This window comes from Podarcis bocagei (genome assembly GCF_964188305.1).
Source record: "Podarcis bocagei genome assembly, chromosome: 1".
Taxonomy (NCBI): domain Eukaryota; kingdom Metazoa; phylum Chordata; class Lepidosauria; order Squamata; family Lacertidae; genus Podarcis; species Podarcis bocagei.
Window position 1 is genome coordinate 27,866,526 of NC_138125.1, and position 13,513 is coordinate 27,880,038.

The 13,513-nt window shown below is 43.4% G+C and overlaps 1 long non-coding RNA gene across 1 annotated transcript; it reads right to left on the reverse strand.

The window, feature by feature from the left end:
* Positions 1-5,324: 5,324 nt before the first annotated feature.
* On the reverse strand, positions 5,325-5,796 carry LOC308585276. Its single transcript, XR_014007211.1, has 2 exons — positions 5,691-5,796; positions 5,325-5,595 (listed from the first exon to the last, which is right to left on the reverse strand). It is a non-coding gene; the product is annotated as an uncharacterized lncRNA (long non-coding RNA).
* Between the last annotated feature and the right edge of the window lie 7,717 nt (positions 5,797-13,513).

The following is a 13,513-nucleotide window of genomic DNA, read 5'->3' on the forward strand; positions in this document are numbered from 1 at the left end:
TCTCTGCTCAGAAAATGTTTTCTGGAAACTAGTAAAGCTAATGCAGAATGTTAATTATCAAAGCACTGAAGAAGTAACCTGGCTAAACAGTTAATGAGTGTGTGTTTTTTGCTCCTAAAGCTAGATCGTTAGGTCCTACAGCTTCTCTTCATCAAAACAGCGAAGGGCAATTTGTTGTGGGAATCTCTCTTATGCTAGCGTACAAACGGACAACAAAGCAGTATTACAGGTTCCATTCAGCTCCACTTAAATGATTTCTAAAATCTTCCAAGCAGGGAGCGGGGTAGATTATCTAAGTAGGAACTTTAGCAACTACTGGGAATCATCTCTTCCTGCCTGCTTTTTTTTCTCTCTCACTCTGCTCCCCACCATTTACTCCCTCCCCTCACACACACACTATTTTCTGTCACCATTTCAAAGTTGCTTGTCCGTGCTTTCAACAAGACAATGCAGAGGAATGAACAAAGTAGTTTAAAATAGATTGCGCTGCTTACAAGATCAGTTTGATATGTTCAGAATGGCTCCCAACGTTTGTTAGGTCTCTTTAACCTTCTGTGATGCTCCCCCATGCTGAGGTGCCAAAAGGTGCCAAAACCCCTTAGAAGCTTTCGCACAAAGAGGGAAAAGGCAGTGGTGGGGTGGATCAGGTAAGCCCAGGTAAGACACTGAAGAACAGTAACGACAGAGCAGGGCAGCTCTCTCACTGCCCATCACAGCCTGCCAGAACTGTTTCACGGTAGCTTGGGCTTTTGCTCATCAGTTCCAGCACCTCTCAGGCCATAAGAGAACAAGGGAGGCATTCATGGTGAGTTCCGGCACCTCTTTTTCTAGAAAAATAGCACTGGCTGTAGCTCACCTGGGCTGCCCACCATCACAGCCTAAACCACCACCTGCTGTCTCTGCCCTTCAATGTCCCAGCAGCTCTCAGCCAGCTGTTATCGTGCTGTAGTTTGCAGTGCCATCTGTCTGTGGCCAAGCAAACTGATGCATGACAACAGCATTAGGCAAATGTATTATGTATAGAAAGCCATCTATTCTAGTGACCAATAAACACCTTGATTATGCAGCTGTTTATCCTGATATCCTTTTGACTGAAGACATCAGAGATTGAACCTGGAACTTTCAAAATGCAAACCATGTGTTCCATCGATAAACTTCAATTGCCATTTAAGACTTGTGGGGTGTATGCCCAACAGCTTGCAAAGCTGTGTCTTATTAGATGCCGTTCACCCTTTAAGAATTTAAAAATCTTTCATCACTAATGCATCTTTGCTGAGAGACTGTCAACATTTTCACCTATAGATTGAAAAGGCAATGTCAAGTCAATCAGGAAACAAAGCACAACAATAATAAAAGTTTTCTGTAAAAACCTAGTACTTTGTCTTCATTGATCAGTATCTCGGCTACAAATGCTAACAAGTGCAAATCCATAGGAAATGCAGGGACATCAATATGATCCTGGGGTTCAAAAATTGAAACTTTGGATTAGAGAAATATTGAGTTTCTCAACAACAGCAAAATCTTCCTCAGTTTTCATAGTAAATAAAGGAAAGAAAGTGAAGTCTGGCTCAATTGATTGGCTATTAGCATTAGCAGCAAATGACAAAGGGTGATAACTGTGATTTATTAGAGTGGCATAAACCATAATATTCAACATCTACTACTTAATATTGTTGTTCTCATTTTCCTTCTGCCTTGATATTCATCTCATACAGTAGGTTCCTTCAAAATAAACCCAGTGTTATTTAACAAAATTTTATGGCTTGCACTAAAGGACTAATGTATACCACACAACACCCATTGCAATGTCTCAGGGGAAAGTGTATCAAGTGAATTTATTTGCAAAGTGGGATAGTCATGCTGTTGGTTTGTTCCATGATCACATCACACTTTTTCAATGTATATATTAAGACTTAGCCCACCTCCCAATCCAGACCTGTATTAGGAGATTAGCAGATTAAAAACAAAGGCCAGGGCAAATTTTGAAACTGTCAAATGTTCTGATAGGGGGGAATTCCAGATTCTGAACTTCCATTTAAAAAGAAACACTGGGTCTTTACCCTTCCTAGAAAGAAAGTTATGCAGCAAAATGTGCCGGTCGTCTTCTAAGTGATTTCTTTGAGATGAGCAGTCTGCCTTCTCCTGTCTGTCAAGTATTTTTAGCCAATGGGTAAAGTCAGAGCTCGGGACGCGGGTGGCGCTGTGGGTAAAACCTCAGCGCCTAGGACTTGCCGATCGTCAGGTCGGCGGGTCGAATCCCCGCGGCGGGGTGCACTCCCGTTGCTCAGTCCCAGCATCTGCCAACCTAGCAGTTCGAAAGCACCCCCGGGTGCAAGTAGATAAATAGGGACCGCTTACTAGCGGGAAGGTAAACGGCGTTTCCGTGTGCTGCGCTGGCTCGCCAGATGCAGCTTGTCACGCTGGCCACGTGACCCGAAAGTGTCTTCGGACAGCGCTGGCCCCCGGCCTCTTAAGTGAGATGGGTGCACAACCCGAGAGTCGGACACGACTGGCCGTACGGGCAGGGGTACCTTTACCTTTACCTTTAAAGTCAGAGCTGCAATTGATGAGTGAGTTGTTTGGATATCATGTGACAGGAATCACTGGAGTCCAAGAGCTGTTTTCATTGCCTCATATTTAGTGCATTTGCTCTGCTTCTGTCTCATTGTCTAGTCTTTAGAATCTCCTTAGCTTGCCCTTCCTTTTTTCCTGGTAAGCGGGATGCAACTTTCCTGTGGTGATTGTTTCTGAGATCAGATACTCCTTAGCAGTTATTTTCTGCAAATGCTACATCATAATAAAGATGGGTGGATGTTAAAGAATAGTCCCCTCTAATGGCAAGTGCAAAAACTTTGCAAAGAGACTTAAGCATGTCTCCTGCTGTGGAGGAGCTAAATACTAGACACTCCTTAAGAATTCAATGGCATACATGCCCAGTCAGCAGTAGGCATGTATACCATAATTGGATATACTGAAGCCTAGGCTTTGGTTTAGATTTGGCATTGAGGGAAAGCAGGATACCTGACTGTGTGGCTAGTGGAAATTCAACAGGTTAACTAATTAATGTTCCATGATATACAGAGATTGAATGTTCCTAATGTTCCTAAACATTAGGAAGAACTTCCTGACAGTAAGAGCTGTTCGACAGTGGAATTTGCTGCCAAGGAGTGTGGTGGAGTCTCCTTCTTTGGAGGTCTTTAAGCAGAGGCTTGACAACCATATGTCAGGAGTGCTCTGATGGTGTTTCCTGCTTGGCAGGGGGTTGGACTCGATGGCCCTTGTGGTCTATTCCAACTCTATGATTCTATGATTCTATGATTGTTGGATCAGTGCAATTCCATTATGACAAAAGAGGCTTAGAAATATGTTTCACTTCTGGTCTCAAGTCCTTAGAAAAGGCAAATAAGCATCCAATCCTAAATTCAGTGGCAATGTTAAGGTACGTTTAAATGCCCTGAGTATTCTTGAGGTATATGGAGTAGTTTTCCTAACAGTGTTGAGAGCCTCCTTCAATAGAAGCTAGGTTAGCAATCGTATGTGCTGTTAGAGCTGTGAGCCTGGATGACTGGATGACTGGAAATCATCCCTCAATGGATTATGGGTGCAGAGAGCACTTCCAATTCCTCATGGGGATAGTATACTGGAAGCTCATGACATCAGTGGCTGCAAGCTGCAGCACAGAGCTAAAATGGTAGCTGTTAGCTGGGTGAGAAAGAAAAATGTTTACTCTGAGAAGTACTTCCCCTGAAATCAATGGGACTTAGCAAACACTAATTTGTTTGCTAAGCTGCTAAATTCTGAGCATTTAAATCAAGTCCTTATTGGCAAATTTTATGTCTCGAAACCTAGCAACATCCTAAATGAGAGAGTCTCAAATATTTTCTATAATAAAGTGATACTAATGGTAAGTGGCAACATAAATAATCAAATGTATGATAATTTCACACAGCTCAGCCATAAAATCAATCCATTTTTATGCTTTCATCCATCACCTCTGCACTTTACAGTCCTTGTTCTAATTCCCCGTATGGAAATGAGGAATTAATGATTGGCTGAGAAGTTTATTTATGAAAAATGCTGAGAATGGAGAATCAAATACTGTGTGAACCAAGTCTAGAAATCTGCAACTAAGAGTGGGACTTGGTTGAGACACTTTCTAGGAGGCAGTGGCCTTCACACAGGGCATGAACATGGTGCAAATAAACAAGCGCATACCTCGCCCCACCCATACATGTTAACAATATTTCCACACTGAGGCTTCTATACACAAAAACTTGCTTTACACAAGTTTTTTCCCACTTTTAAAGGTGAAAAATCATATGAAACAGGCAAGTGTGTGAACTGGCTTTTGAAATTGAGCATTCTCTTCATACGCTGCTTTAGGTACATGGCAGGGAGGAAGAACTGTATGATTTTACCTGCCATGCAATACCAGTGAATAGATGTTTCACTGTCTGGTGAAACAGGAGCTGTACAAGGCAACACATGTCAAAGCAGGGATCCTTGAAGGGCTTCGTAGTGCCTTGGTGATCCAGACAACAAAAAATTAATGAAACTGCAGACAAGCATCTGCTGAAGGCCACAGTAATGTCTCTAAGCTTAGCATGACACCAGAGAAGGATGATGGGGAAAAGGCAAGAAAGCTCCAGAGTGGGCAGAGATCTTTATGACTGACAGGTCAAGTCTGCAATTGGAGGGAACAAGAAATCTCTCAGGTCTTCAATTTTCAGACCAATCGTTTACAAAACACTAGAGAGGATCAAGTGTTTTCTTTTTCACCCACCATAAAATGCAGCCATCATTCTGAAATTTGGAAGGACTCATACCCTTTAAAAAAGCAAACTTTTAAGGGGAAACACACCCTTGGGTCCACTTCAGTAACTCCAACTAGTGCAGAATGTGGTGGCCTGACTGCTGATGAGAGCTTCTGGTTGAGAACATGTGACATCATTGTTAAAACAACAGCATTGGTTGCCCATCTACTACAAAGCCAGGTCCAAGTTGCTTGCATTAATTTGCAAAGCTCTGAACAACACACTGTAGGTCCAGGGTACTTCAGACATCACCTCAACCCTTATATCCCAACTTGATCACTGAGATCTTCTCCAGGAGCATCCTTGGTCATTGGTGAGGCCAAATTGGTGAGGCTCATTTGGCAACAACTAGAAACCGAGCCTTTTGTTTCATTGCCCCAGGCCTGTGGCATACTCTGCCAATATTCATCAGTGACTTTCTGTCTCAGTTTTTAAATGCCTGCTGAAAACCTTTCCACCAGGTCTATACAAACAATTAAGAATACACCCTTACACAGTGATTAATTGATGTTTGTTGTTAAATTGTATTTTATTTATTTATTGTATGGTAAACTGCTTTGGTATATTTTTATGACTTTCTGGTCACCCAGAACTAAAGATCCAGTGTCCCAAGAAAGATGTAGTTTTCTCAAGGGGCTAACACATTTGACCACAACATCTGTAACCAGAATTAGCACCAAGAAGCGGAATTTTGAGTGGAGGAATAGATAGGAAGGCCTGCTGATGTCTGTTCTCTTTTGACGTTTCTTCAAAATCTCTTTGCTCCTTAGCCGCCTTTCCCCTTATGGGGAGAAAAATATAATGGAATGGTATGGGTATATTTCCCACTATGGGGATAAATAAATATATAATGAATAAGGTTAAGTGGCTATATACACAGGCACACAAACACAAGCTCTGTCTCTTCATTCAAACCCATCATCAGTCATCTTGCTCCAAAACCAATGGGATAAAGATATCACACAACTCTGCTTCATGTTTAGTTCTGCTCTTATTTTGAAAAGCAGACACTGCTGCTGCTATGGTAGCACCCCAGGGTGATGTCACAATGTCACATAGCCAATTAGAGTTGACAATGTGATGACAGTGGAGAAAGCAATGAGGGCAATGGAGAGTGAGGCCAAGTGGCGCACATGTAAATGACTATGTGTACATGTTTTTCACAAGCAGCGATAAAAATTGCCCCAGAGAAGTGGTTTTCAGTTTTGCAGGGTCAAAAAACGTTCTTTAAAGATGGTTTGTATAAATTTATCACTACCATAAGAACATAAGATGTTATATAACTGCATCTCACTGGCTTTCTCCAATCTTAGGCCATAGACTCCTGCAGAAGGCTATCAACCAGCCTACCTGAAGGAAAAGTGACGCCTGCAATCTTTTCACCAGACAAGCAAACACTAATTTAAACATGGACACATTGCTATGGGGATTGATGGAATATAAATAATTGGCTATTCTGGATAACTGAGGTTCAGATATAAAGAGCGCTACTGAACATTTGCATCCATATATCTGTATTGCTTCTGGGTCCAATCTCCCCCCGTAAAATCAAAATCATTGCATTTCTTCTGCTGTAAAAGTAGACTGAAGAGTCTGGTAGATTTTAAAGGGTATATATATATATATATATGCCCAGGTTTTTTACAAAACATCCAATTTCTGAAGTAGATTGTTTCAAGACATGTGCCCCTTCCCGTGAACTTAAAAATGATCCATAATATGATTAGACACTGCACATTATTATGGGCATCTAATGGAATTTTATGATTGACTGCAGACTGATTCTGCCAGCTCCTTCCCCTGAGCAAAGTCAGAAGAACATAATGAATCAAGGGCAAGGGAAGAATTCACTATGCAGATATCTTGTAGGACTTTAAAACTTGCTGATAGATCAAACCACATCTCTAATGACAGGTGCATATTCCATAACATGCTACCCTCCTTTCCTTAGCTTTAATTCTTTTCAATACAATGCTTCATTTGTAAAAAGCCTTTGGGGTGTGTGGTATTCATAGTAGCACTAATAAGTGATAATAATCAGAATAAAAATAATATGTCTTTTATTGCGAACAAAGGAGAATTTCATTGGGCTCAATCATCGTAACCAACTCTAACAGCGCAGTCCAAACCCAAGATCTGCTGGGATAACAGAGTCTGGATTTGGCACATCTTGAATTTTCCCTCACTCCAGCTCAGCGGGAGATATGCCACTGTAAGTCCCTCACCTTAACTCAGCTGGCAAAGTTAAAGCTGGTGGAACTTACACTGGTGTAAGTTCCAAAACAGTGCATTCTAGAGGTATAGTGGGTCGGAACAAGAGAAACCTGCACCTGTTCCAAACCCCTTTCAGCTTTTAGTCACATGATCTAGCAACCAAGCAGAACATAGCCAGCAAAAGGGTGGTGTAAGTAAAATGCCTCCTGAATTGAGTTTGAAATAGAGGCAACTTAATGGACGCCTTCATCTGCCCCAGCTGCAGCAAAACATGTTTCTCCCATAACACTCTCTACAGCCACAGAAGCCACTGTAGCAGTTTGACTTCCCCCCCAAAGGCACACTTCTTCATTGTGCCCAAGACAGGCGGATGCAAGCAACAAGTGTAAGTTGCAGCAGCTTTCTATAGTTAGGATTTATCTGTGACACACCAGCCATTATACTTGTTACTGTCTAATGATGATATCTATGGCATTACTCACGTTTTACTCATTTTGATGCCCACTGTGAAAGTAGTGCCTTGGGAGTGACCCCAGAATTTTCCAGATTTTTTTAATTTATTTTCTTCTTCTTTTGCAATTGCTCATGCCTGTTGTTCCTCTGTTCTGCCATTTATCTACTTCCTCTTTCATAGACAAATTCTAGTGAATCACAGATCATGTAGTGACATGGTGAAAGCATCACAACAATACAACATTAGATTCAAGCAGTACAACATTACATAACCAATCAGATCAGGCCAAGTTGGTGCCTTCCAGGAGTTATGAGCTATAACTCCCCATCAGTCAGAGCAAGCATGAGGAAAGGTCAGAGTTTATGAAAGCTGTATTCCAAAACACCTGAAGGCACCAACTGAAAAATTATAGATGTTGTGAAACTGGAACCTGCATTACCAAAAGATTTCAACATTTTACTAACGGAACTGAAAAATTATAGATGTTGTGAAACTGGAACCAGCATTACCGAAAGATTTCAGCATTGGATTTGAGCCCAGCTATTGTCTTGCCAAAACTGACTGCTTTAATTCCTACAATGATCCAGTGCCAGTCTACTTTAGCAGTAGTGGCCTTGACTTGAGCCAATGTTGTCAGTCTCACATGTCTTACCATTTCTCAATCACAAAAGCCTTGGGGCAAAGCATTCACAGACCTCTCAGTGGAGGTGGAGGAGGCTATTTTGCCAACCTCAGAGCATTAGATTGATTGATGAATCTTAATCTAGAAGCCTTTCAAATGAAACGATATTACTCAGAGGAGCTTATTTCCTAACCTACATGAAGTAAGGGAGAAATCCAAACCCTGGTCATAACATTATGTTTGCGGACTGGGAACAGTTATGGACCACCGGCATAAAATTTACGGCATGTAATGCCTTAAGAGAGAATATTATGAAAATGATTTACAGGTGGTACCTGACCCCAGTCAAGCTTGCAAAAATCTACCATTTGCCTGATAATAAGTGTTGGAAATGTAAAGAAACTGAAGGTACATTCTTTCACCTTTGGTGGACGTGCCCGAGGATTAAGGCTTTCTGGGAAATGATATATAATGAAATGAAAAAGGTACTTAAATGTACTTTTCCTAAGAAACCAGAAGCCTTTCTCCTGGGCATTGTCGGTGTTAAAGAAAGATAGAACTTTTTTCTTGTACGCTACAACGGCAGCAAGAATACTCATCGCAAAGTATTGGAAGACACAAGATTTACCCACTCTGGAAGAATGGCAGATGAAGGTGATGGACTATATGGCTTTGGCTGAGATGACCGGCAGAATCTGAGATCAGGGGAAGGAGACAGCGGAAGAAGATTGGAAGAAATTTAAAATTTATCTTAAGAGACATTGTAAAATTAATGAGTGTTAAAATGTTATAGTTATAGAAAGTAAGTGGATTATAGCTGTAAAGATTAAGTAGAAGAAAAGAAAAGGAAACAATTAGATAAAATCAAGGGGGAGGATTTGCTGAAATAAATTTTGGAATTGGAATGCAGAAAGGGGAGGTATGGGGAGGCCGGTGAAATAAGTTTTAAGAAAAAAAGGATTTGAAATTATACATGTTTGTCTTTGTGTTTGTATGTCTGTATTGTGTATTGTGTGTGTTTATATAAATTGTGAAAATCCAATAAAAATTTTATATAAAAAAAGAAATCCAAACCCAAGGTCCACTAGAATGACTGAGTTTGGGTCCAGCAGATCTCTGGTGCAGATGACCTATACTAAGTGCATTTGGGCTAAGCCTTCGAAAATAGGCATTGTGGGACTGATGCAACTGGACAGGTGGTACTTACATTGGATCCCAACTCTGTTCAGCAAAGTCAAATGACTTGGACTTAGCTACATTAGTTTAAAAAACAGTGTTTTGAATGTGTTACAAACATGCAACACCAGATGGCGCTGGGCAGCAAAAAAGAAATCTTTGTGATTTTCCATAGCACTTTTTTCCTTTTGTTGTAATGATTTAATTTCTGACTGATTTATAGTGTTTTTCCCCCATTGTGTAGATCCACCCTTGGCAGAAGGTCTGCCAGCCAAAAGGGTGGTATAGGTCAAATTCTATTTTAAAGGCTTGTTTTCCCTCTGTCAGGCTTAAGCCAGCTCTGCACTGCTCCTGAACAGAGTTTACAGTAATGGTAACTTACACTGATGTATTACTAACAGCTTTATGAGGTGGTATCTTAATTTTCCTTCTCTTTTAATCCTTATGTGGCGATGACGTAGTGCTTTTAGCAGATCACTTTATGTTGAAAAGGATAGCTTGACATTGTACCTTCCGAAAATCAAATATGGCTGCTATCTTGGGGGTGGGGGATGTTGCCACAGGAATGACTAAAAACGAGAAATGGCCTTTGCTCTGTGTGTGCTGCTTTTGAGTGACAAGCATTCTGTATGCATCCGTTCTATTTTTAAGAGCTAGGAGTTAAGGTTGTTTGGTTATACGTTGCCTTGAGTTGTCTTAGGCATGAGAAAGTGACTAACAAATGTGATACATAATAATAATATCTATATAGATGCCTACGTGGGAAGCCATATTTCTTTTTCATGCTGTGAACTAGTAAACACACTGTGTCACTCAGCCTTCCTCCTGGGGGCTTTAGCCATCCCATATTCCAGTTACTGGGCACTTTGCTGCCAAGCCATAGCTTCATTTCAAAATGGGTGTGCTGTTGGCTCTCTGTGTGTGTATGATTCACACTGTTATTAACAGGCTTCCATCAACAGCTAGTGTAACCCCAACCCCTTATGCTTTCAGCATGTGAGGATCCTCATGTGAATGCCCTTGTATTTACACATTGCAATGCACAGTTTGACATGTCTTAGATGTCTGGAACTATGACACAACATTCAGGGAAGTGCAAAATCTGGTTGGCAGCCAAGTTCTGATCCTCACATTAGCCTGAGTAGTGTGTATGGATCATGTCATTTCATTTAAGAATTCACACAGATTGGATTCCTTAAGCATCCCTGGGAAAATAGATTGCAGGACTAGATGGATGTTGGTTTGACCCAGCAGGACTCTGCTTATGGATTCTAAAACTATGATGCTGAAGTTTTCAGTTGATTAATGGCTAGAAAGAAATGCAGTAAAGCCAACTGTTTTCATATTTAATATTTTCCCAAGTGGGGAAAAAACAGACAGGTCTCTTCTGCACTTCCAATAGCAAATTTTGCATGATCTCACCTTGTCATAACATCCTAGCAGGAGAAGCCACCTAAGTGTTGAGCACTTCTAGTTTGTCCTGATTGCCAAGACTTATTCAACGACAAACCACCATGATTAGCCATAATCAGAGATGTGCAAAATGTTTCTAATGAAGCCCACAGCTCTCAAAGGAACTGCCAGCATTTCTTAGACTTTGGGGAAATCAAGCATACCTGCAAAGGCTTCTGAATCTGAAGAGCTATCGGCGTTATGCAAATGCTATACAATTATGAAGCTGGTGAAGCCCTTCCATTGTTTGCATAAATGTACCAAACACCATAATTTTTCCCTGACACAATCTTTTCTTTTCTTTGCTTTTCCATTCCTGTCTCATATCAGCATGCCTCGTTTTGATTGTGTTTCCCATAAGTCCATGCGGAATGGCAAAAAAATATCTTGTGTAGGATCTGGGGAATGGGAGGTGCTCTGCAATGTTGTTGTGAATGGAGGAAACAGACAAAAGACCTGTGTATCAGGGTACAAGGAGCAAGGCTATGCACACAGCAATTCACACATTCATTTGAAGCAATCCAATATTTGGCTCCAGGTCTCTGCTAATGTAGGTTATCTTAAGCAAAAATGTGTGTGCATCCCCACATAGTTCTCATCTCCAGGCTCTGTCCTAAACCTCTAATCAGTAGTTACCTAAAACCAAAATTGCTTATGTAGCGCATGACTTCTTCATCAGCCATTAACAAAGCTCGTTATTTTACTCATCTCTCAAATTGCTTTTAATAAAGACTAAACCAGTGTCTCTGACTGTCACCAGGGTGCCCATTCATTATGAATTTCACTTACGGGGAGAATCGTGTCTAATCACAGTGATTCGTCTCTTGCAATTCATATTTGCATATGAGCTGGGCAAGTGGGCATGATGAAAAATGGAATCCAGCTAATGTTATTGATTGGGAAGATCTAACCCCCTAACTGACTTTCATTAATTATCTCAGCGTCTACTTTGAAAAATTGAGGGGGGGGGAGCAGGAAGGTTTCTTCACTAGACCAGTGCATTGAGCCCATTCCTTGTGCTTACACCATCACAAGCTTCACTTGATAAACCCAATGCTTAATTTAGCATGGACTTTGATGTATCTTCAAAGATAACATAACTGCAGTGTTAATAAAGCCCTGGTAACGTTTTTACAACTGGGGCTGGGGGGGGGGAGTGGATCACATGGCATTCATAGCTTCTGAATCTGTAGTTTGTATGGCAAAGATTATAGTGAATAGGGCCTAAGTTTAGGGCCACTTTCTGTGTTAGCTACCTCCAGAAAAATCTGGTTGCAAATAACACAGAAATGAGCACAAAGCTTGCACTAAATGTCAGATATCTCTGGAAGCGGCTTTTGTGTCAAGTGAAAGCTCAAATACAATGCAGAAATTAACAGTTGGGGAAATGTTGAGGAAATGGAATAAACTGCAATGTGAATGCAGTGTGGGCGCGCCTACTCTAGGGGGCGGAAGTGTCGCCAGCCCCCTCAATATTCCTTAGCAGGGGGCTCAGCTTGAAGCACCAAGCTGATTGCAGAGCATCATCAAAAGCAGGCTCTTCCTGAGAGTGAGAGATGAGAAGCCACAGCCATTAAAGCTGTGTGGCGCTGGGCAAGGCCTCCTCTTGATGACAAAGCGTGTTCTCATAGAAGAGAGAGCACGTGTTGCGGATGGGGCCAAACAAAACCCCCAGTTAGTGACCATCCCATTGAGGGCAATGGGATGGAGCAGATTGGTTAAAGCTGTTGCTGGGGCAAAATTGATGTTGCCAATTTAGGGGTGGGTTTAGACCCCTTATATAAGCAGGGTCCACAGCTTTCTCTTTCTCTTTTGCTGTGGACATCGGATCTGCACCGAGTGTTTTCAGCAAGAGTCTGGTTGTATAATCAGTTGCTTTCCCCTTCCCTCTCGTGCTCTTTTCTTTTCCTTTCCCCCCTTGCTATTATCGCTCCCTACTTTTATTTTACCTGTTTGTTTCTTACCCCCCTGTTTCTTCTACTCATTGGCAAGGGTTGTTAGCTTTTGCTTCCCTCAGGAGGGGGGGGGGGACGAGGCTCCTGGCCCCGGGTGGCTTACGGCCCGGTTCTCGGCCGAGCCGGGGGACCCGGGCCAGGTGGGCAACAGCCTTTTCCTCCCTTCGCCTCCTTGCAGCTGGGGCCTGTGTTAAGCCTGCCACACACCCCATCTGCAGGCGGTCGCCGTGGCCTAGTCGGCCTGGTCGGGGCCTGTCCGTCCTCCCCCGCTGCCCCTCCATTGGTCATCGGGCCTTTGGAGGCCCTTGGGAGGCCCGGATCCCCGAGCGCGGCGTGGGACCGCCGCGACTGGCAGGCCGCGCTGCGCCGGGCGCCGCGGCCTGGGTGTGAGTGGGCCTGTGGGCGCCGCGGCTCTGCCGCGGCCTAGTCCGCCGGCCGGGGCCTGCCTTCCCCCCCCCCATTTACTACCGGGCTTTGAGGCCCTTGGAGGCCCGGATCCCCGAGCGCGGCGTGGGGCCGCCGCGACTGGCAGGCCGCGCTGCGCCGGGCGCCGCGGCCTGGGTGCGCGGGGGCCTGTGGGCGTCGCGGCTCTGCCGCGGCCTAGTCCGCCGGCCGGGGCCTGCCTTCCTCCGCCCGCCAGCCCCCCCCCATTTTCTACCGGGCCTTTTAGGCCCTTGGGAGGCCCGGATCCCCGGGCGCGGCGCGGGGCCGTTGCGACCGGCGGGCCGCGCTGCGCCGGGTGTCTTGGCCCGTTGTGCGGGGCCTGCGGGCGCCGCGGCTTCGCCGCGGCCTAGTCGGCCCGGCTGCGGCCTGTCCTTCCTTGCTC